This window comes from Vanellus vanellus (assembly GCF_965231255.1).
Source record: "Vanellus vanellus genome assembly, chromosome: Z".
Taxonomy (NCBI): Eukaryota; Metazoa; Chordata; class Aves; order Charadriiformes; family Charadriidae; genus Vanellus; species Vanellus vanellus.
Window position 1 is genome coordinate 43,410,775 of NC_138908.1, and position 22,176 is coordinate 43,432,950.

The 22,176-nt window shown below is 45.3% G+C and overlaps 1 protein-coding gene across 1 annotated transcript in view; it reads left to right on the top strand.

The window, feature by feature from the left end:
* The first annotated feature begins 21,072 nt into the window (after positions 1-21,072).
* Positions 21,073-22,176, top strand: part of TUT7 (terminal uridylyl transferase 7) — a 38,595-nt gene continuing 37,491 nt past the window's right edge. Inside the window, exon 1 of the mRNA XM_082497762.1 lies at positions 21,073-21,098. The gene's annotated coding sequence lies outside the window, so the exon portion shown is untranslated. The remainder of the gene's footprint in view (positions 21,099-22,176) is intronic.

The window sequence follows — 22,176 nt, forward strand, 5'->3', positions numbered from 1 at the left end:
TAATTGTTAAAGGTAAGATTGTGCCATGTTTAATTCCACCGAGCAGCTGAAGTGAATAAAGCTGTTTGTCGAGTAAGAAGCCAGTCAACCTGAGGAATGGAGACAGAATCAGGCTTCCTAGAAGCAAGGGAATGCCACTGTTTGTGCCAGGACCTTTGATAGAACATCAAGAAATACAAAAGGTATGTTACACAAATAAGCAACAAAATACTTTTAAATCTCCTTTTGAAAGAAAATTCATTTTAAGATTTTTGACAGGTTATCAAATTGCGATCAGAAACTGCCAAAAAAAAAAAAAATTAAGCAATTTGGGAAGGTATTTATGCTGATTTCATGGTGGGAAACTTGCCCATGTGCTTGATTTTACAAAGCTGAGAAGTGGTTTGGCAGTATCCATAGCAGCTTCTGCTTTCTCTTTTTTTTCTTTCTCTTTTTTTAAGGTCTGCTGATCTTATTGTTAAATACTAGCAATTCAGCATAACCGAGCCTTAGAATTGAGTAAGAAAGTTTCCAAACAGAAATATTGCCATCCTGCAATGCAATCATTACAAATTAATGTGATTTTTAAAAACAATATGCCCCTCCTGGGTTTTTGTAATCACTTGTTGAATTACTCTTCTGCATTTGTTATAATTTTGTTGACAAATATTGCAGCGTAAGTATAAAATAAATTCTGGTGGTGAAACAGAACAGATGGAATTTTCCATTTCCACTCTGCCATGGTGAACTAAATTGGACTCTCTTACATTTTCTGTTTCTGTTCTTAAAGACATTTAAGATGATTACTGTCCAACGAACAAAAGAGGGTTTTCACTGTCTGCAACTTTCTCAGGCTACTGTCCCTGGTAGCAGAGCCCAGATGGGCATTTGCAATTCTCATTCCTACCAGTCACCTCCACCCCATAAACGCCTCGGGAAGCCCCTGCAACACTTTGTGCGCACATTAAATCTGTGATCACCTGCTAAGCAATCTGTAACCAGATGTGGGCCTGGTGGGTGCCCAGCACAGAGCCAGCCCCGTGAGATGAAGCAGTATGAAGAGAAGCAAGTAGACCTGCATGAGGCAGTCAATGTTCCTTCACAGCTTGTTGCAGTGGGGACATTGTTTCCCATGAGTTCAGGGCAGCAATAACTTGCTGGCAGTCTCCATGTCCTCAAAGCTCAACTGCTGTCTGCTTCATGGAGGCACCAGGGAAAATGATGGTGTTAAAAGAAAACAAGGCTGTTTTGGGGGTGTTTCCCGCAAATTCTTCTTGAACAAGAGAACAGTGTCATGACAGAAACCACAAAGGCTTGTTTGTCACTTAGGGAAGTGGTGAAAAGCCAATCATCTGGGAGATTTTCAGCTAGCTCTGGACAAGATGAACGTGTATTCGGACTGGATCTTGGGGAAGCAGGTTGGTGGATGGTGGTGTCTGCTTCCTTTAGCATTTTTATTAAGAGGAACAACAGCAGGTGTGAATAATGAATGTTGCACACTGTGGACATTTGTGAAGATTCAGAGCAGAATTATGCTGCATTAAAAGATTTGTTAGCAAAAGGGACTTTATCCTGTCATCTAAAGCCAAAACACAGTCATCTGCAAAAAAAAAAAAAAAAAGTAGTAGTGACAGGGCAATAAATAATTATCACACACAGGACTGACCTATGCTTAATCAAAGTGAGTGCAGATGGAAGAACTGGAGCTGTAATGAGCTATATTTCATTTGTGACCATAACTATTGCCCTCACTGTGCTGAACTCACAGAACTGCACCTACAAAATATCGTTAAAGGAAACAGGGAAACTATATTCAGTATTCATTAGTCTGATGTGGACCTCTTACCTTATACACAGACGTATGCTGTTTTTCCATGTACTCAGAAACCATCTGCTCTGTTCTTTACTCAAATTTTGGCCTCAGAAAAAAACAGCTTTTATTTTCTCACTTAAATATTCCCAAACACAGCAATATATGTGGGAGAATGTATTGGTATCTATGTGTGTAAGATCAAGAAATAAACCTGTCTATAAAGGTAGTATTCCATTCTAGTCATATTAATAAAACCTTGATTATAAGTTTTCTAGCCTATTTTCATTGCTTGCAGTGACAGAAATTTTAAAAGCAATTCGCAGCAGAGAAAGTTAAAGATAAGGTTGATTTTAAAACCTTTCTGTTTCAATAATTTAATGTAGTATTAGTAGCTTGGCTAAAGATGTTTTTAGAAACACACAAGAAAATACTCTGCTCCGATATCCATGCTTGCAAGCTCCTTCAGGATTTAGCTCCTAATTTTTACTTTGATAGCATCTCTAGAGACTGAGGTGCAGCATCAGCAAATGACTCTATCCTATACAGAGATCTTAAAAAAGCATGTACCTGGATGCTAATTTCCAGCGTGTTATTGCAGGACAGTGAAGCAAATATTCTTAACTGGAATTAGCTTTTTCAAAGATGTCTGTGTGCATGGCTTCATCACAGGTGCTAAGCATTTCTTCACAGTCTTTCATTTCCTTATTCAGAGAGACGTCTGTAAGTCAAATAAATGCGTTTTCCCTGTGGCTGCTGTGATATCCACATAAATCCTACAAAATGCAATGTAGGGGTGGATACAGTCCTAAAGTATTTGGGGTCTCCAAACTTTTGTTCTCAGGCTTGTGCTGGGAGTACATGGAAAGGCATAGCAAGGTGCCCTTTGAGGGGTGTGCTGGAGCTCTCCAGGATCTCCCGCGCTGGATGTGAGCCATACGACTTTCACACAACTGTTCTTGACTACAGTCCTCTACATCAGGAGACCCATCAATGCTGTGCTGGTTTGCACAACCCTGAAGCCCCAGCCGATGCCTTTGCCCCCCTCCCGCCAGCTGGGCACCACAGCCCCGCTGTTTCCTCCCCCCACCACCCACCCACAGCAAGTCCCCCTTGAAACACCAGCGGGATCAGGCCCCAAGACTTCTTTACAGACCTTGCCAAACTGCAAATTCAGGATGGTTTCAACTTGAAACCAGGAATCTGACCAGATTTGCTTGAAAACGGGCCCAGTTTCATTCAAACCCTATTACAAACTTCAACAAACAGACTCTGGGTTTTGACTTTCTTGTGAAACTTGAAACCACATGTGTTCCACATGGTTTAGGTTTTTGTTGTGAATATCTTACACAGCTCTATGGGAATAGCCTTTTCTTGTGGGCTTTTAGCATTTCCTATCCCAGCCAGAACCATAAAAAGCAAAGGCTGGAAAATATGAAAACTACAATTATGTGGAAAAAGGGGGGACTTAACTTTTTAAACCTCAGACAACGTTTGTGTTCATTTAGAGCGCGGAGTGAAGTTTTGAATTAATTCATGTTTTATTTTAACTGTTAGCCTTAATTAGGTGCACTCAGGAGAAATCACTTCCCCTCTAATATAAAATCATGGAGCTTGCGACACATGGAAATTATAAACACTTTGGAGTGACTTAGGAGATGGGTGTTGGTTTTGCCGCACCAGAAGAGCAAATATTTACAGTACATTAGGGTTCGCTTCACTTCTAAATTATTATCTTACCCTTTGCAATAATCTATTTTCCAAAGACAGATTGCTGTTAATGCTAGTGCCATCCTCCATCCGTTTTGTTGCAGGCAATTATTTTTCCTTCATTTCTATATTGAAATTTCTTGCCCTAGCTGCCCGCAGAGTCAAATGAAAACTGAGGAAATCCTTAATTTAATGTCTCTTTTGTCCCTAAATGACACTGTGGCCTCAGGCAAATTATTACACTTCTCCGAGCTTCAGTCTTTTTTTCAAAATAAAAATACCAATATTTAACTTCCCAACAGAGGTGTTAATTAATTCATATCCATAAGAGGACTTTAAAATAGGAAGTTATATATAATGCTAATTAGTGGTATTATAATTGCTCGTTCCAAAAGCCCAAGGAAGCTGTTAACTTAACAGATTACTTAAATTAGTGCTAAAATATTCCCATCTTTGGTCTCACGGGGCTCAGACACGGGAAGTTAAGTACAACGAAAGCAACACTATGACACAAAAGGGAAGAAATAATTACATATGACATTTTTATTCCCCTGATATAACTTCTGCACTGCATGATGTGCTAGTCAGTTTTGCAGCAAGAGTACAGCAACCTGGCTTTGTGCTTACAATAGCTAAAACCATCTGCGTACGTGTAAAACCTTCACTGGCAGGTTTCCATGTGCGGTTCATGCATTCCTTCGCCTGTGCAATTTGAAGCTGTCAAAAACTAATTAAATAATTATGTGGTTGTTACTGCAGCTGTGTGTATTCTTCATTACGTTATAAGGCTGCGGTTTGAGGCACTCTCCTGCTCTAGGTTTCAAAATATTAGTAATGGAAGGTGTGTTGTCGGTGCATGTTCAGCTGCTGCCAGAAAAAGCAGAGAGGGAAGGGAACAGTCTTTAATGTCAGTCTATCATTGCCTTTTATACTGTATATTCCCTGTGTACAGCACAGAGGTGAAAATACAAATTGACTTCTCGCAGCCTTCTCACATTGGGCAGAATTCGGCACAGCCTATCCTGACTACAGGCCAGAGAGAAGTTCCTGCAGTAGCTCCATGGTGGATGCGTGTCTGAAGCACATATGTGGCTTTGTAGCACCTCTCAGCCTGGGAAAGTGGCTTGGAGGGTGACAGCAGAAGGAGAAGAGTGGAGAAGACCACCTCCTCTCCGGCCAAGAAGTGGACTACTCTTGTTCCTGCCCATGTCTCACTCCCTGGCCCCAAGGAAATAACTCCCTGGGCCCACCTGCCCTATCGGCAAATCATGGGCGACGCTGTATTACCTCCTTCAAGAACACATTAGGTGGGTTTGTAAATGATAGCAATTCAATTTGATCTCAGACTGAGGGTGCTACCCAGATGCAGCACTGTATTACAGTATTCTGTCCTTTGGCAGTGATGCCAAATTACCACACCACCACTCACCAACATTAGATTGTCAGCTGAAGAACAAGGAGCTGCCAGTGCAGTAAAATAATCCCTAGTCATCCCCCCCACTGTCCTGGTGGAAATCACTCTTGTAAACAGAAAAACATAGCTCTTGTTTACATTGACCAAGATACTATATATGGTCACCGGGAGTCAGCCCTATGGACATAACCCTGCCTCACGTCTCCTGGCCACTATGTAAGATAGAGAGAAGGGCAGCAGTGCCAAAGGACAAGGCATCTGAGATCTCTTTGCTGGGGAAAACATTTCTCAGGGCTACTTAATGAAGCCACAGACAGCCTAAATCCAGGTAGTGCTGCTCTTTCCAGACCAAACCAGCCCATATCAAAGAAGTTTTTCAGTGCCACAGAAGAGATGCCGTGGTTGCACATGCAGTGTATGCTTTAGAGACAGCACAGTAGTTGGAGCAACAACGAGTTACTGCAGCAGCAAAGCTGCAAAATACAGAGTGTCTCCAATTTATTATATTTATGGAGAAACTTTACTTTTAATAAGGTTTTTCTCTGATTTATGTAACTGTGTCATCATATTGGTAGTTGTCTGCTTGGCTACATGTTCAAAAATACTAATAAAGGGAAAATTCCAGATGCTGATTTTCTTTAATATTTTTCTTTTATGCACCCACAGTATAACATATAAGCACAGATGCCTTCCTTCTAATGTCTTCATAAGGTTTATAACCATCAGTCTAGATGCCACACAGCCTTTCTCAGTGCACTAGGCAGCCATGGCAAAGTTGTTTAAAATCATCTGTTATCTCAAGCAGCCTTCTTTGTAAGAGCCTTTCTCAGAAAGCTTATAGATCAGTCATAGTAAAATTCCTGAAAACTAAAACTTAAGGAAAATAAGCTACTTTCTGTAAACCAAAATTGGAAGCAAATGATCCTTCGAGTTCACAGGGGCTACTAGAAAGCAATGCGTGTCTTTGGGTCCCTCTTGTGGTCTGGCAGCAACAAGCTGCCATCAACATAACCCTCGCATGATCCCAAACACATCAACACACGGGGAGACACGTGTGTTCAGAGATGCCGCCATATCTGGCACAGACAAAGGAAGGACAAAGATGCTGGTATCTGTGTGAGAACTGGTCCAAGCCCATTTTTCAGTATTACTACAACTATTAAAATTCCAGGGAAATACCACATAGAGCCAAAAGGCACTACTCCATTTTTGTGCCACTTTATTCCACAGTATCATATAAACATAATGAAACTATTGGAGACTACAATCCAACATGTATAAAGGGTGTCAGGACATGACTGCACTTCACATAGCTTCCAGATATATATTAAAGATTTTATATTCAAGATGTTGAATAGATGTATACTCAAGATTTAGTGTATTCAAAATATGTATATTTGTATATTCAAGATTTGAAGGCACTTTTCTTCTTAAGCATAGCCTTTGGGATTACTACAAAGCAAAGTTTGTTTGGAACGATATAAATTGGTTTTGGGGAGAGTCTTGTTAATGACTGGAATACAATAAGTAACCTTACCCACTCTTTCTGAGCTCCAGCCTGTTCACAAGCTAACAACCTCAGGAGCAGATTCAGGCAAGTGGGCAGTAGCTTCACATTGCAAATCTGGGGAAGACAAGAGGAAGATGAAAGAGTGAGAAAATGTCCTCTAAAATGTATGGCCCTGGCCAAAGCAACGATCTCCTTTTGGTACCTGTCAGCATCCAGGTACCAAGAGGTGACACAAGAAAGGCATGCGCCATCAGATTCTGTGGGGGAGATGTTTCAGAGGAACCTAAACAGTGTTTTCTCCTCCCTCCAGCTGCTCCCACTAATACTGCAGATCCTCAGTGAGAGTGAAAGAGTTGAAGAGACATGAAGCAATAGCTGGGCAAAGCAACCAGTGCAACATCTGAAGCCATAAAGAACAGCAACGCAAGGGTTTGGCTGACCGTGTGCTGATAAAGGAGGCTCACTCCAGACAAAAAAGCCGCTTGTTGCAGCCCTGCCTTCACCACTACCCAGCTGCCTGCTCCGTCCACAACCAGGCTCACATTTGCTAACTGAAGGGGAGTGTGACAAATTCACATCCTCCCTACTGCCTGAGTGCCTGTCATTGCAGAGCCTCAGAGATCTCTTACCTCTCCCAGGCATAACACTGTGCAGCTTTGGCCATGTTTCTCAAAAAATTTTCCTGAAATGCCACTCATCCCTCTTTTCCCTTCCAACAGCTCCCTGAAACTGCCAGCGCCTCCTCTGAGCCCCTTTCTCCTACCTCTAACTGATCCCTCCCAACTTTCTCGCCCTACCTGAATCCTCCTCCCCAGCACCAGCTCTACCACTACTACAAAGCAACACTTTTCTGCCCCCAAAGAGCTATCTTGTTCTCACCCAAAAGGAGGCAAAATTCAATTTTGCCTATGCTACAAAGAAACCTTGAACAACTCTGAGTTTATTTATAATGTTGCCTTACTGTTACTTGTCACAAAGGAACTGTTAAAGGCAGAACTGATTTGCTCCAGACTAAGGGCAAATGTTCTAGTACATATATCACACAAATGGGCAGTGTTTTGCGTAACAACTTGCATCTCCAACTTTGGCAACCAAACTGCCTACACGCTTTCTTGGAAACTATAAATAACAATATATATCAATATGTCCGTGCAAAACCTCATTGTTTCTTTCCAAATAATCCTCTAATCCAACTATCTAATGACCCAACATCAGAAAGGCAATCTTAAAGCTTTTGTCTTAAGACTGTCCTAGCTTCGCCATTTCAGAAATATTTACGTCTTCCTACATTCCTCATATACTCAAGGGGCTTTTTAAACTTGCCTAGATACAAATAACTTGATGCATGTGAAAAGACAATACAACATATTTCTAACACTGGCTGGTCTGTGAGGTATATTTTGATAGAAATACAAAAAAAAACAAAAAACACAATAGAATTTGTTTGTCTTTTATGTATAATTATTGTCCTGCTTCCTTTGGGAGGAAGGCAGACCTTTTCCACATAGAGCTGATGTGTCCCCACTGCTTGGAAAACCAGCCTATAACAATGCTAACAATTCCCTAAATGCCAGCACTATGTAGTTAAAGCTGACTGGAGCTAAACCCACATTTTCTCATGTCGGCTGCCCTCTTATGAATACATAAACTTGCAAGGGAAAACCAGTCCAAAAAAGTTACCTTGTTCAGTAGTTCTCTTTATTCTTTTTTGTTACCTCCAAACAGAGCTGTTCTTTGATATTCTCAGTGCTGTCCTCTTTTCCAGCCTGAAATCTTTTCTGGGGAGATTTTGGGGACTTTAGATATTTGCATTAGATTTTCAGGCATCTGACAGCCTCAGGAGAAAGGCAGTGCTTTGTTCCCAATGGGCACCTGAAAACAGTCCATGTGCCTCTCAGGCACAAACAGGGCATCTGGCATCCAAAACACTTGCAGCAGAAAGCCCGTCCTTCCCTGTTTATCCAGAGTGGCCATGGACAGGAGCTACAGCTGCAGGGGGAGAGAGGATGTGCTGTCCCCTGGTGCAGGTCCTCGAGTGAGCCCGTGGGACCACTTCCAGCACAGCTCTCTTCACCTACACCTGCGACCTGCTGCTATGTAATGTATAAGATACTGTTCAGAGCTGCTTAATCTTCTGGGACTTGTCTCGCTGTGTAACTGTGGATTGTTAGTGTTCCAAAAGTGTTTTTTGGAGGAAAAACGTGGAAAATTCCCCCTCCAAAATGAACAATATTACAAAGCTTTATTCATTTTCATCTGCCTGTAACTTCTCACTTGTAACAAAAACACATGTGTTTTTGTTTACATAGCCGGCCTGATTTTTAGAGATAACTCACACCAGAAGCCACCACTGACAGCAGAAGGAACTGAATTGGAGGAAGATCAGTACTTCTGACTGCACGGAATGCACAGCTTTGAATTTTACAGCCCAGTTTTTATGGGCAATCATTTTGAGAAAATCTTGGTGTAAGAGGATCTTTGGTCCATACTGTTTCCTGAATTGTGGCTATTTTCTATTTTTGAAGTCAATAAAAATATCAGTTCAAATGAACTGAGTATTTGACCCCTTTTATTTACGTATTCACATAGGCACACATGTATGTACATTTACCTGCATGTACGTAAGCTGTATTTAATGAAAGTGTTTAATTTCATTCTTTTTACAAAGTAATGCTTCTTATAAACCATAAATGAGGGAAGTCAATACTATCTATATACTTTTTACAACAAGAAATTCTCACAATGAGCAACTTGTCATGTTCTGTACCTCTAATTTATTATACTGTTAAAAAAATCCGTTAACCTGGGAACTCAAAAACATGTGGGGGTTGTAAAACTATCCACTATAATAAAAGACTTACAACATTTTTAGCCAGCTGAGGAACTGGGAATTAGGTTGATGGAAGGGATTATTGCTTAATATTTTCCGTAACATCAGCAATCTTGTCAAAATCCCCTGGTTGCTCTGAGAGTAGAAGACATCTGTTTTATGGGGTGAGCACATATCCTGGAATGTCTGCCATGAGTCAGCGTCACAACCAGGCTTCATTACCCCTTCACACACTAAGCCTGGTTTACACTTCGCAGTGCCATGGAAAAATCACACATTCTGCTTATGCCAGCAAAAGCCTTGTTACAGACACAGTCCTGCAGATTAGAAAGTCCCCTTGACAGTATCATTTAGTTAATGTGGGGAATGATTGCAGGCTGTACGAGCACATGAACCATCTTTCCATTTACATTGCACCACAGGTTTGCCATCTAAGCTTCAGCTAGGAGGATTTGCCGGCGTAGCTGTCTCTCACCTTCTAGCTTTCAGGTCAGAGGCCAGTTCCTAGTGGTGTGTCACGGGGATTGATACTGGGACCACCACTGTTCAACATCATCATGAATGACCTGGACACTGGTACTGACAGCACCCTCACCAAATCTGCAAACAGTACAAAACTGGGAGGAGCACCTGATACGCCAGAGGGTCCTGGACAGGCTGGAGAAATCTGCCCACAGGAACTTCATGAAGTCCAACAAATGGAAGTGCAAAGTCCTACCCATGTTGGGGAACAACCCCAGGCACAAGTACGTGCTGGGTGCTGAACCAGTTGAAAAGCAGCTCTGCAGGGAAGGACCTGGGGCTCTGTTGCACAACACGTTGACCATAAGCCAAACACGTGCCCTTGTGGCAAAGAAGGTCAACAGCTTCCTGGGAAGAACATTGCCAGCAAGTCAAGGGAGGTGATCCTTCCAGTCTACTCAGCGCTGGTGAGACATATGTGTAGGCCTAGGCTCAGTTCTGAGCTCTGGGGAAAAAAAAAAAAAAAAAAAAAAAAAAAAAGACATGGAGGTACTGGAGCAAGTCCTACAAAGGGCCACAAATATGATGAAGGGACTGCAAAATCTTTCATACAAGAAGAGAGTGAGCTGGGACTGAAGAAGAGAAAGCTCCAGAGGATCTCATCAGTGTGTATAAATACCTAATGGGAGAGTGTAGAGAAGATGGAGCCAGGATCTTTAAGTGGTGTCCACTGAGAGGACAAGTGACAGTGAGCACAAATTAGAACATACGAAATTCCATCTGAACACAAGAAAACACTTGTTGTTCTGTGACCGCTTGTGAAGGCCGTCAAAGTTTGTCACAGGTTGCCCAGACAAGCTGCAGCATCTCCATCCTTTGAGATACTCAAAACCCAACATGGACAACTGGACATGCTCCAGGTGACCCTGCTTGAGAGAGGTGGGTAGACTAGGTGATCTCTAGGGGTTCCTTCCAACCTCAGCCATTCTGTGATGCTGTGACAGTGGTATTGACAAACCTTTGGGAACTGGAATGAAGTTTAGAGATCCATGTCCCTGGGCAGACATCTTTTCCAGCTCCATCTGTGCCAGCAGGAGGTGTTACCCTTTCCATTTATGAAATTTTTCCTCAGGGTCCTTCTTTCTCAACTTATCAATTATATAATGGGTATAGACATGTTGTATGTCTGAGGCAACTGAACCCATTCTCAAGAAAAAATCAGATATGGTGATCATCTATAGCTTTTTAAGATAATGATGAGAGTTAGAAAAATATATTTCACTTGCCTCTGTTTTACAGCCTCTGTTCTTCGGGGGCAAAGAAAGTATTCAGGTGAAAGCATGTTAGAAAGTACATCTTTCACGGAGTGGGAACCTATTCTAAAATATTATTCTAGATGTTTTTGACACAGAGGATTAGTGCTTGGTTGTGGTACAGGGAGGCACAGGCACACTAGCTTTAATTTACCGAGCCTGGGGAATAGCAGAAACCCCAGCCTGGGAGGGCCGGCAAAGCCCAAGTTATATGGAACCTGTGGCAGAACTTGACAGCCTGTGCTGCCATTTCCCCATCCCCCCCGTTGTCCTTACCCAGACTAGCTAAATTGTTAAGGACATTTAATTATCACACCTTTATTTCACTGCATAAGCGTGTCTTTAAACCCTGTTTTCATTGGCAGTTTGAGCAATAGTTTTTCAGCAATTCTTTTGAATCTGCTGCCATCTAGTGAGCAGAAATCAAGCTGAAATGTATCGGGTTTGCGGCCCGCGGTCGGTTTTTAGCTTCTAAGTCATGCAGGTTTTTGTCCCGTTCTCCTTCCACGTCAAGGTGCAGCTTATGCTGGGGTTTGCATGCATCTCCCCAGTAGGCTTCCAGATGCAAAGACATAATTGATATAAGGCGTTCTCTGTCTTATACCTTACTCCCTCCCTGGCTAGTTCTAAATCACTTCATTTTAGCACACGGAGATTCTCATTAGGTGCCCTCTACTAACAGTTCCAGACTTGAACATCTCAGTCAAAAAGTTGTGAACATCCAGGACTTTGACTGGGTGTACTGGTTTTGGCTGAAGTAGAGTTAAATTTCTTCAAAGTAGCTGTATGGGGCTGTGTTCTGGATTTCTACTGAAAACAATGTTGATAACACGGGGATGTTTTAGTTACTACTGAGCAGGGCTTACAGAACATCAAAGCCTCTTCTGCCCCAGCCATCTCACCAGCAAGTAGGCTGGGGGTGCACAAGAACTTTGGAGGGGATTCAGCTGGCACAGCTGATCCCAGTGGACCAAGAGGATACCCCACATCATACGACGTCATGTTCAGCAATAAAATTAGGGGGAAGGTTGGGGGGGGACACGCTGCTCAGGGTCTGGCTGGTTATCAGTTGGTTGGTGGTGGGCAACTGTTTTCATTTGCATCACTTGTCTTTCTTGGGTTTTATTTTTTTGTCTGCTATTTTTGTCCTCTTTTCATTATTATTAATATTATTAATTTTTTTTAATCATTACATTTTTCTTATATCAACCCATGAGTTATCTCACTGTTACCCTTCTGATTCTCTCCCCCATCCCACCATGGGGGGAGAGTGAGTGAGCAGCTGCATGGTGCTTAGTTGCTGGTGGTGATTAAACCAGGGCAATCTTTTTTGGCACCCAACATGGGGCACAGATAGTTTAATATGATAACAGTTTGACCAGAATGTATTAGAAGGGATTTATATCTGTTAACAATTGCGGTTCACAATATCGATTCATCTATTCTCAATATTAGTCTATCTGATTTGTGCCATGCTCTTTTTTTTCTGTACATTTTGAAGGTTGGTGTTCACTTTTGCAGTTTGCTGTGCTCTGTAATACTTGGTGATGTATTGCCTGAGAGAGTCATTATGAAGACACTGGCCTTGAGCTTAATTGGGTATTTGGGGCCTGTACTGAAGACATTACTGTACTTCAGGTACCATCTCACGGAGACAATTAACAATTACACTTCTTCCTCTGAGAGGTGTTTTGTGGAGGCAATACAGAATGCACCTTCACCACGTTCTTCTCTGATGTTTTCTCCCGTGTTACAATAACTTTTCAGTATCTTGAAGATCCTTGGGTAGTTAAAATACTTCTATTGGTACTTCTTAGTAACATAGTTTTTACTTTTTTTTTAAGATTAATAAGCTATTTAGGAATAATGACCCAGGCCCTGTGCCAGTGTGGTCATGGGTGGCAAAGCATACAGGAGAATATGAGCATGTATCTAGAAACCTTCTCACCTCCACTGGCCTGGAACTTCACTCCCGAACAAGTGCAGGATCCTGATGAAGCGATAGAATATTTGCAAAAAGAATGCCCTAGCTATTCCAAAGAGACACAACTTACTGCAGTGTGGTGGAGCCTGGCCAGCACCTACCAAAGACTGCTCAATATTATACAGCACCCTCAAGGAGAAGAGAGGGTCTCTGAATCTGAAAACATCCCAACAGTTGCTATGGCTAAGCCAGAGACTATATCAATCGCCCTTATAATTAAAAAGAAACAATGGAAGCAGAAGTCAGCTCATGTAGTAAGGGATGAAGAAGTTTCTCTTAAGAGGGAGTGGGAGAAAGAGTCAGAAGAGACAGCCTGTTCTGCAGCAGAGCAGTCACAAGAACAGGAGGAAGAAGAGACTGAGATCATAAAGGAGACAGAAACCACCTGAGCCATATCACTAAGTAAGCTGTGAGATATGCAAAAAGATTTAGCCATCAACAAAGCGTGCAAATTCTCAGCTGGTTACTCCAATGCTGGGATCTTGGGGCCAATAATCAGGAATTAGATGTTAAGGAAGCTAGGATCTCTTGTTGTGGTGGAGGTGACCTATAACAACCTGGACAACGACCAGGCATCCAAAGACCTGGATGAGATCTGGTGCATGCGGCCCATGTGGTAAAAGTTTATAGGAAGTCCACTGATGTCATATGCCAGCACCCTGGTGATACTGAGCTGGGCAGATATGGAGGCACTAATTATGGATGGATTGGCCAGACAAATCCAAGAATACAAAGATAATCTTGCTTGCCCAAAAATTGTAAGAGCAATCCAAGAAGGATAGGTCTTCCTCACCCACACCAACAAATGTCTCAGCTATCAAGTGTCAGCCTTTTACTGTTCAAGGGAAAAGGTACTGGTGGCTCACACCACATGCATCCCTGTGGTTCTTCTTGCATGTGTGGGGTGAGGACATGAGGAAGTGGGATGGTGACCTACCTGGAGACTAGAAGCTCATGTACAGGAAGTGCAAGGAAAAACAACAGTCAAAACGCATCCATCCAGGAAAATTACTGTCCAGTGCCTGTTGGGCAGAGTAGATGGGCTGATCGTAATTTTTACCCTGATGAAGGGACTTCTGGTTTGCAGTTACAAAAATCAATCAATGAAGACTCCTATCAGGAATACTGGGTATCAGTACTGGGACATGTACTGTTCAACATCTTTGTTGGTGACATGGACAGTGGGGTCGAGTGCACCCTCAGCAAGTTTGCTGATGATACCAAGCTGTTTGGCAAGGTAGACATGCTGGAGGGGAAGGGTGCCATCCAGAGGGACCTGGACAGGCTGGAGAGATGGGCCCAAGCCAGCCTCATGCAGTTCAACAAGGCCAAGTGCAAGGTCCTACATCTGGGTCGGGGCAATCCCAAGCACCAATACAGGCTAGGCAGGGAATGGCTGGAGAGCAGCCCTGAGGAAAAGGACCTGAGTGTGCTGATCGACAAGAAGCTCAACATGAGCCAGCAATGTGTGATCGCAGCCCAGAAGGCCAACCGTATCCTGGGCTGCATCAGAAGTGTGGCCAGCAGGTCAAGGGAGGTGATTCTGCCCCTCTACTCCACTCTCGTGAGACCCAACGTGGAGTACTGCATCCAGCTCTGGAGTCCCCAACATAAGAAGGACGTGGACCTGCTGGAGCATGTCCAGAGGAGAGCCATGAAGATGATCCGAGGGCTGGAGCAGCTCTCCTATGAGGAGAGGCTGAAAGAGGTGGGGCTGTTCAGCCTGGAGAAGAGAAGGCTCCGAGGAGATCTTATTGCGGCCTTCCAGTACCTAAAGGGTCCCTACAGGAGAGCTGGGGAAAGACTTTTTACTAGGGCATGTAGTGATAAGATGAGGGCGAATGGCTTTAAACTGAAAGAGGGCAGTTTTAGATTAAACATTAGGAAGACATTTTTCACTTCGAGGGTGGTGAGGCACTGGAACAGGTTGCCCAGAGAGGTTGTTGAGGCCCCATCCCTGGAGGTGTTCAAGGCCAGGCTGGATGTGGCCTTGGGCAACCTGGTCTAGTGGGAGGTGTCCCTGCCTATGTCAGGGGGGTTGGAACTGGATGATCTTCAAGGTCCTTTCCAACCTAAACCATTCTATGATTCTATGAATAGAGAGGCCCTGCCTTCAGCCAGGCAGAGGGAAAGGACAACCAGGTTTATTGGACTGTGTGGGTTCAATGGCCTGGCATATCAGCCCCATGGCAGAATAAAGCTCTAGTGGATTCTGGTGTACAGTGTACTCTAATACCATCAGATTACAAAGGGGCAAAATCCATCTGTATTTCTGGAGTGACGGGAGAACCCCAAGAACTGTCTGTGTTGGAGGCTGAGGTAAGCCTAACTGGGAATGAGTGGCAAAAACACCCTGTTGTGACTGGTCCAGAGGCTCCATGTATCCTTGGCAAGCACTACCTCAGGAGAGGTTCTTCAAGGAACAAAAAGGGTATCAGTGAGCTTTTGGCATGGCTGGCTTGAATATGGAGAAGTTTAAACAGCTGTGTATCTTGCCTGGTCTCCCAGGGGATCCTTCTGTTGCAGGGTTGCTGCAGGGCAAAGAACAGAAGGTGCCAATTGCAATTGCTACCATTACACTGCACCGGTGACAATATCACACCAATGGAGATTCCCTGGTTCCCATTCATAAGCTGCTCTGGTGACTGGAGAGTTAAGGGGTCAGTAAGACTCATTCATCTTTAATAGTCCCATATGGCCTGTGCAAAAATATAATGGAGAGTGGAGGGTAACAGTGGACAATTGTGGCCTGAATGAAGTCACAGCACCACTGAGTGCTGCTGTACCAGACATGCTAGAACTTCAATACCAGCTGGAGTCAAAGGCCACCAAATGGTATGCAGCCATGAATATTGCTAATGCATTTTTCTCAATCCCTTTGGCAGCAGAAAGCAGGCCACATTTTGCTTTCACATGGAGGGGTATCCAGCACCCCTGGAACTGACTGCCCTAGGGGTGGAAACACAGCCCTTCCAGTTCCCATGGATTGATCCAGACTGCACCAGAACAGGGTGAAGCTCCAAAACACCTGTAGTATATTGATGACATCACTGTGTGGGGCAACACAGCTGAGGAAGAGTTTGAGAAGGGAGAATAAGAATCCAGATTCTTTTGAAAGCTGGTTTTGCTATAAAACAAAGTAAGGTCAAAGGACCTGTACAGGACATGCAGGTTTTAGGAATAAAATGGCAAGATGGGCATTGTCATCTCTCAATGGATGTGATCAATAAAATAATTATGTCTCCACCAACTAAGAAAAAAGAAACACAAGCTCTCTTAGGTGTCATGGGGTGCGTTTTCCAGGTTGCAGTCTGATCATAAGCCCTCTCTGTCGAGTGACCTGGAAGAATGACTTTGAATGGGGCTCTGAGCTGCAGCAAGCCTTTGAACAAATTAAATGGGGGATAGTTTGTGCAGTAGCACTTGGGCCAATCCAGACAGGACAAGATACGAAAGTCGTGCTTTACACCACAGCCAGGGATAATGGCCCCACCTGGAGCCTCTGGCAGAAATCATGAGGGGAGACTCAAGGTTGACCCCTAGGGTTTTGGAGTCAAGGATATAGGGGATCTGAAGCTTGTTATACTCTAACTGAAAAAGAAATATTAGCAGCATATGAAGGAATTTAAGCTGCTTCAGAATTCATTGGTACTGAAGCACAGCTTCTTTTGGCACCTTGATTGCTTGTGCTGGGCTGGCTATTCAAAGAGAGGGTCCAGTCTATACAACATGCAATGGATGCTACATGGAGTAAGTGGGTTGCACTGATCACACAGCAGGCTTGAATGGGAAACTTCAACCATCCAAGAATTCTGGATGCAATCATGCATGGGTCAGAGGGCCAAAACTTCAGAGTGTTGCCAGAGGAGATGACTCATGCTGAGGAGCCCTCACTGTAAAATAAATTACCAGAAAATGAAAATCAATATGTGCCCTGTTTACAGATGGATCCTGTAATACAGTGGGAAAACATCAGAGGTGGAAAGCTGCTGTGTAGAGACCTACACAAGTTGCAGAAACTGCTGAAGGACAAGGTGAATTGAGCCAGTTTGCAGAAGTGAAAGCCATCCAGCCGGCTTTAGGTATTGCTGAATGAGAAAAATGGCTAGCAGTTTATCTCTATACTGACTCATGGATGGTCACAAACGCTCTATGAGTGGCTACAGCAACGGAAGCAAAACAACAGGCAGAGCAGAAGTGAACCTATTTGGGCTGCTGAATTACGGCAAGATACTGCTGCTTGAGTAGAGGACCTGGTTGTAAAAGTACATTACGTAGATGCCCACACACCCAAGAGTTGGGCCACTGAAGAACATCGAAACAATGATGTCCTGGTTTGAGGTAAAACAGGACCAGTTTTGTTCAGTAACTTTATTTCTTAGCTAGGCCTCTTCTGACTACCAAAATTAACAGCATATTGTGCAGACGCTGTTCACTCTCACAGTGATAAGACCAATTGTTTACAGCGATGCCCAGGTGCAGTATGCAGAAACGCTCTTGCTTATACTTATTGCTGTAACACTCAAGGCCAGCTCACTCTGTTACTTGCCCTGTTGGAGAGTCAGAAGGGGAAAAGTGTAGAGGGGAGAAGCCTGCGGGGAGAAGCAGACAGGACAGGTGACCCAAAACTGACCCACAGGGTATTCCATCCCATCTGCCTCAAGCTCAGTAGAAAAGCTGAGGGATCAAAGAGTCAGCCCTCTTTCTTCAATGGCCAGCATCAGAGGAGGACTCAGTTTGTTTGTCTGCCTTTGGTCCTGATCCTGAATCCAGATCCAGAATGCAGTTCCTATCCATCATTAAGTCCAGTCTGGGACTTCCCCAGTGCCAGCCAGTGATGAGATTGTCATCCTGGGACCTTGATATGATTTTGTATATACTTCATTTTTCTTTTTATTTTATTATTAATATTTCATTAAAGTAGTTTAGGTCCTTCTAAACTCATAAGTCTCTTTTTCTCTCCTCTGCCTCTCTCTTTGAAGAGGGGTATTGGGGAGCATCCGTCAGTCCCATCTGGGGTGCCCCACATCCCCAGTAGCCGATTCAGCTAAACCACAACAAATGAGCAGGTGGACTGGGCTGCTAGAATTGAAGTGGCTCAGGTGGATCTGGACTGGGAATATAAGGGTGAGCTATTTATAGCTTGATGGGCCCATGACACATTAGGACATCTATGAAGGCATGCAACATATAAATGGACTTGTGATCAAGGGGTGGACTTGACCATTGATACCGTTGCAAGGGTTATCCACGATGATAAAAAGTGCGCCATAATCAAACAAGCAAAGCAGCTAAAGCCTTTTTAGGTATAGAGGACAATGTGAAATATCAATATGGGGTAGCCTGGCAGATTGATTATATCACGCTACCATGAACTCGCCATGGCAAGCACTGTGTGCTTACAATGGTGGAAGTGACTCCTGTATGGTTGGAAACATACTCTGTAACCCATGCCACTCCCTGGAATACTATCTTGTTTGAAAAGAAAGTTTTATGGTGACACGGCACCCCTGAAAGAATTGAATTAGGCAACAGGACTCATTTCCAAAACAACCTTATAAACACCCAGGCCAAGAAGAATGCCATTGAGTGGGTATATCACATCCTCTATCATGCACCAGCCTCTGGGAGAATTGAACGATACAATGGACTGTTAAAAACTACACTGAAAGCAATGGGTACTGGGACATTCGAGCATTGAGATACAAATTTAGCAGAAGCCACTCGGCTAGTTAACTCTAGAGGATCTGCCAGTCGACCCGGCCATGCCCGATCAAAACCCCTGAGCACTGTGGGAGGAGGTAAGATCCCCATAGTACATACATGGAACTTGTTGGAGAAAACAATCTGGGTTATTCCTTCCTCAGGAAAGGGTAAAGCTATTTGTGGGATTGTTTTTGCTCATTACCTGGTGGGTAATGTGGAGGGATGAGGGAGTCCAATGTGTACCTCAGGGTGATTTAGTCCTGGGTGACAATAATCCATGATTTGAGTTGTATGAGGGCAGTGTTACACGATGCTGTATGTCACCACTGCTGTGGCTGCCATTTATCAAAAGCATTAGAGCAGGAACCTCTTGCTGCTGGCCAAGCTAGAGGCAAGAGGAGGAATTAATTGCAACTTATGGCCTAGTCCAAAAGGATCAGGGGTGGAGAATGTAATGGATATACCTTTAAAGTTTTCTAACCTATTATTTGAGTTGCACACTACAGGAAGTATTACTGCAGAAACCACCTGAACCAATGAAGGGTGAACCTCACAAGAAGCAGTGCAAGTGCAGCAGTGACCCAACTTGAGCTGGTTTTAGTGCTCAGTAACTCCATGCAACACACCACCTCTTCTGTCCTGAGTGAATACCATAACAGGTGAAGCCCAAAGTCACAGACCAAATGAACTCAGTGAACGTTTTATGGATACTTATGGATATTTCACAAGCATTTTATGGAGAAAGGGGTGGTTAATGAGGATGTGTTCCAATACGGTGGGATCTGAACATGATATAAATATTATGGAATGAAGGGTGGACAAAGTACTGGCTTTGGATGGGATAGAGTTAAATTTCTTCACAGTAGCTTGTATGGGGCTATGTTTTGGATTTGTGCTGAAAACAGTGTTGATAACACAGGGATGTTTTAATTTCTGCTGAGCAGTGTTTACACAGAGTCAAGGCTTTTTCTGATTCCCACACAGCCCCACCAGCAAGTAGTCTGGGGGGCACAAGAAGTTTGGAGGGGACACGACACTGGGCCAAGTTCTTTTCAGGTGTAAATGGGTCAGCTCCGCTGTCTTCAGGAAAATCTCGCCTTAAAATATTGGGCAGATGGGGTTTCTGGCTTACCTGCAAGTGATGCAGTGCTCCACTGATGTAAACAAGCAGCAAAATTTTCAATACATCTTAGCTTGCCAAGCTGGGGAGTATTGCAACAGCGAAATGCTGAGGTGACAAACACAGCAGATATGGGGTGAGGCTCCAAGAGATGGCTGAATCACAGTAAAAACAGGCACTCCACCTCTGCTTCCCACCACTCCTACGCCTGGGCAATCACACTCCCATTAGCACCAGCATGGCAAATTTCTGATCCCAAATCAACCCTGTTTATCTCACAAGACTGCAGAAATTTTGAATCTTTTTTTTTCTTGGTGGGAAAGCTTTCCTAAAGGAAAAACAGGTACATTGTACAACAAGTAGAGCATCTGCACTGAGATAACGCAGGCCTGTAAAGAATTCTGAGCTGGCTTATTGAACATGCTTGAGATGCCTGCCCTGCTTCCGAAAATGTGAAAGGACAGTGGAAAACTATGCCTGTGTGAATCCCTGAAATACAGGCAGGAACAGCAGGTTCAGGCCCTCGTTCTCATTCTCTCACTAACAAGGACTCTCTCGAGCAAGGACTGAGCTCCGCAGTGCCAACGTTCCCGCTGGTGTGTCTCTGCCCGGGTACTGCTTCAGACATCCCCCAGTTCGCCAGCTATCACGATTAAATTTACTCTTTGCGTCTCATCTGTGATTTTGCAGTTGTTCCTGCACCCTGCCCACGTCGGCTCCCAGAGGTGGTTAGTTTGGTGAGACCCGCAGGCTATATGCAGTTGGGTTCTGGGACTATTCCACAGGAACTGCTTATATTGTACTATTTTCACGATTGTGTGTGCCAACCCGTTTATTTCCCACTTGCATTTCCAGGAAGATGCGCCCCTTCCACCCAGTTAGGTTGCCCAGGACACTCATTGCCGTCCTCTCCTAGCTGCGGGGAAGAGCCTCCCACACCCACCGGTGGGTCCAGCGTTGGCAGGGCTGGCCGTGACGTAACGCCTACCCCACGGGGAGCCTGCCTAGCGACCCCCGACGGACACGGCCTCTGCGCTCCCCGCTCCGCCACGCGTGGGGGCGGTGGGAAGCCCACGGCGCAGCCTGAGCGTACCTACAGCCCAACCGCCCCCCTCCTTCCATGAACTCCAGGCCACGCCTAGGCCACGCCCCGGCGGGCGGTGGGGGGCGGGGCCGGGCTGCCGGAAGACCTGCGCGGATCGAGCGCGCGGGGGGCCTGTGCCGCTTCCGCCGCCGCAGGAGACGGGCCTTCGGTGGCCGGTGAGTCTTCTCTCGGCGGGTGGTGGCCGGCGGCCCGGCGCGGCCTTCCCCGCCAACGGGCGGCGTCTATCTCTCCCGCCCCTGCGTCTTCCTTCCTTCCTCCCTCCGTCCCGGGCCTGGGCCGCGGCCCGCCCGGCCGGTCGCCGGCCCCTCTGGCCGGGAGCTGTGAGGCTGAGGCGGCGGGGCAGGGCCGGGCCGGGCCGAACGGGGTGGGGGTCTGCTGCGCCGCAGTCCCAGCCGCTGCCCTGTACCGGCCGCCTGACTGCCTCCGGCCGCCCTCCACCCACCCCCCGAGGCCTCCGCCAGACCGTACCCCGGGCCTTCGGTCGTTCGGTGGATGGGGGGAGGGGGGGCAGGAGGCTGCTGGGCACGGGGTCTTCGTCCGCCGGTGGGAGGGCTGGAAGGAGGGGGCCGGGAGCTGCCGCGTGGGAGCGAGGGGAGCCCCGACCCACGTCGCGCCTTTCCTGCGTAGTGGTGACGGAGGCCGGTATCGTAACGCCACCGCCTGCGTCCTGCTGGCGGCTTGGCCGGCGCTGCCTGCCGCGTCTGGCCCCGCGGGGAGGACCCGGGGGTCCCCCAGCCGCCGCCTCGGTGCCGGCCCGCCAGGTCCCAGCACCCGGCCAGTGTCGCGGCTGGGAGCCGGAGGCAAGCGTGAACTTTGGCTCTCGGCTCCTTGCCAGTGCGGGCAGCGTGTCATCACCTGGCCGGGCGGGTGGCTGGCTGTGGGCGTTGGTGCTGGGCATGGCTCTAAAACGAGCTGGTGTTAGGTCACTCTGAAATTCGGATGTGACGGCAGTTTCTTTGCTACAACAGGCAACAAGCCCGCTTGGTGCGTTATAAACTTTTGTGTCATCTCGGAGCTGGAATAGCTGCACCTGCATGGTCGTACATAACTGGCTGTGAGCTCAGGTCTTTAGGACAGGAATCATCCTACTTATTTTGTCACTCATGTGAGAGGAAAAAAAAAACCTCTTCTGTTTAAGAGGGGGATAAACACTAAAAGCCTCAAGCCTATAGAAAGCAAACACTGAGATGCCTAAGGGTGTCTTTGGGGCCTGCAGAACTTAAAAAAAAAAAA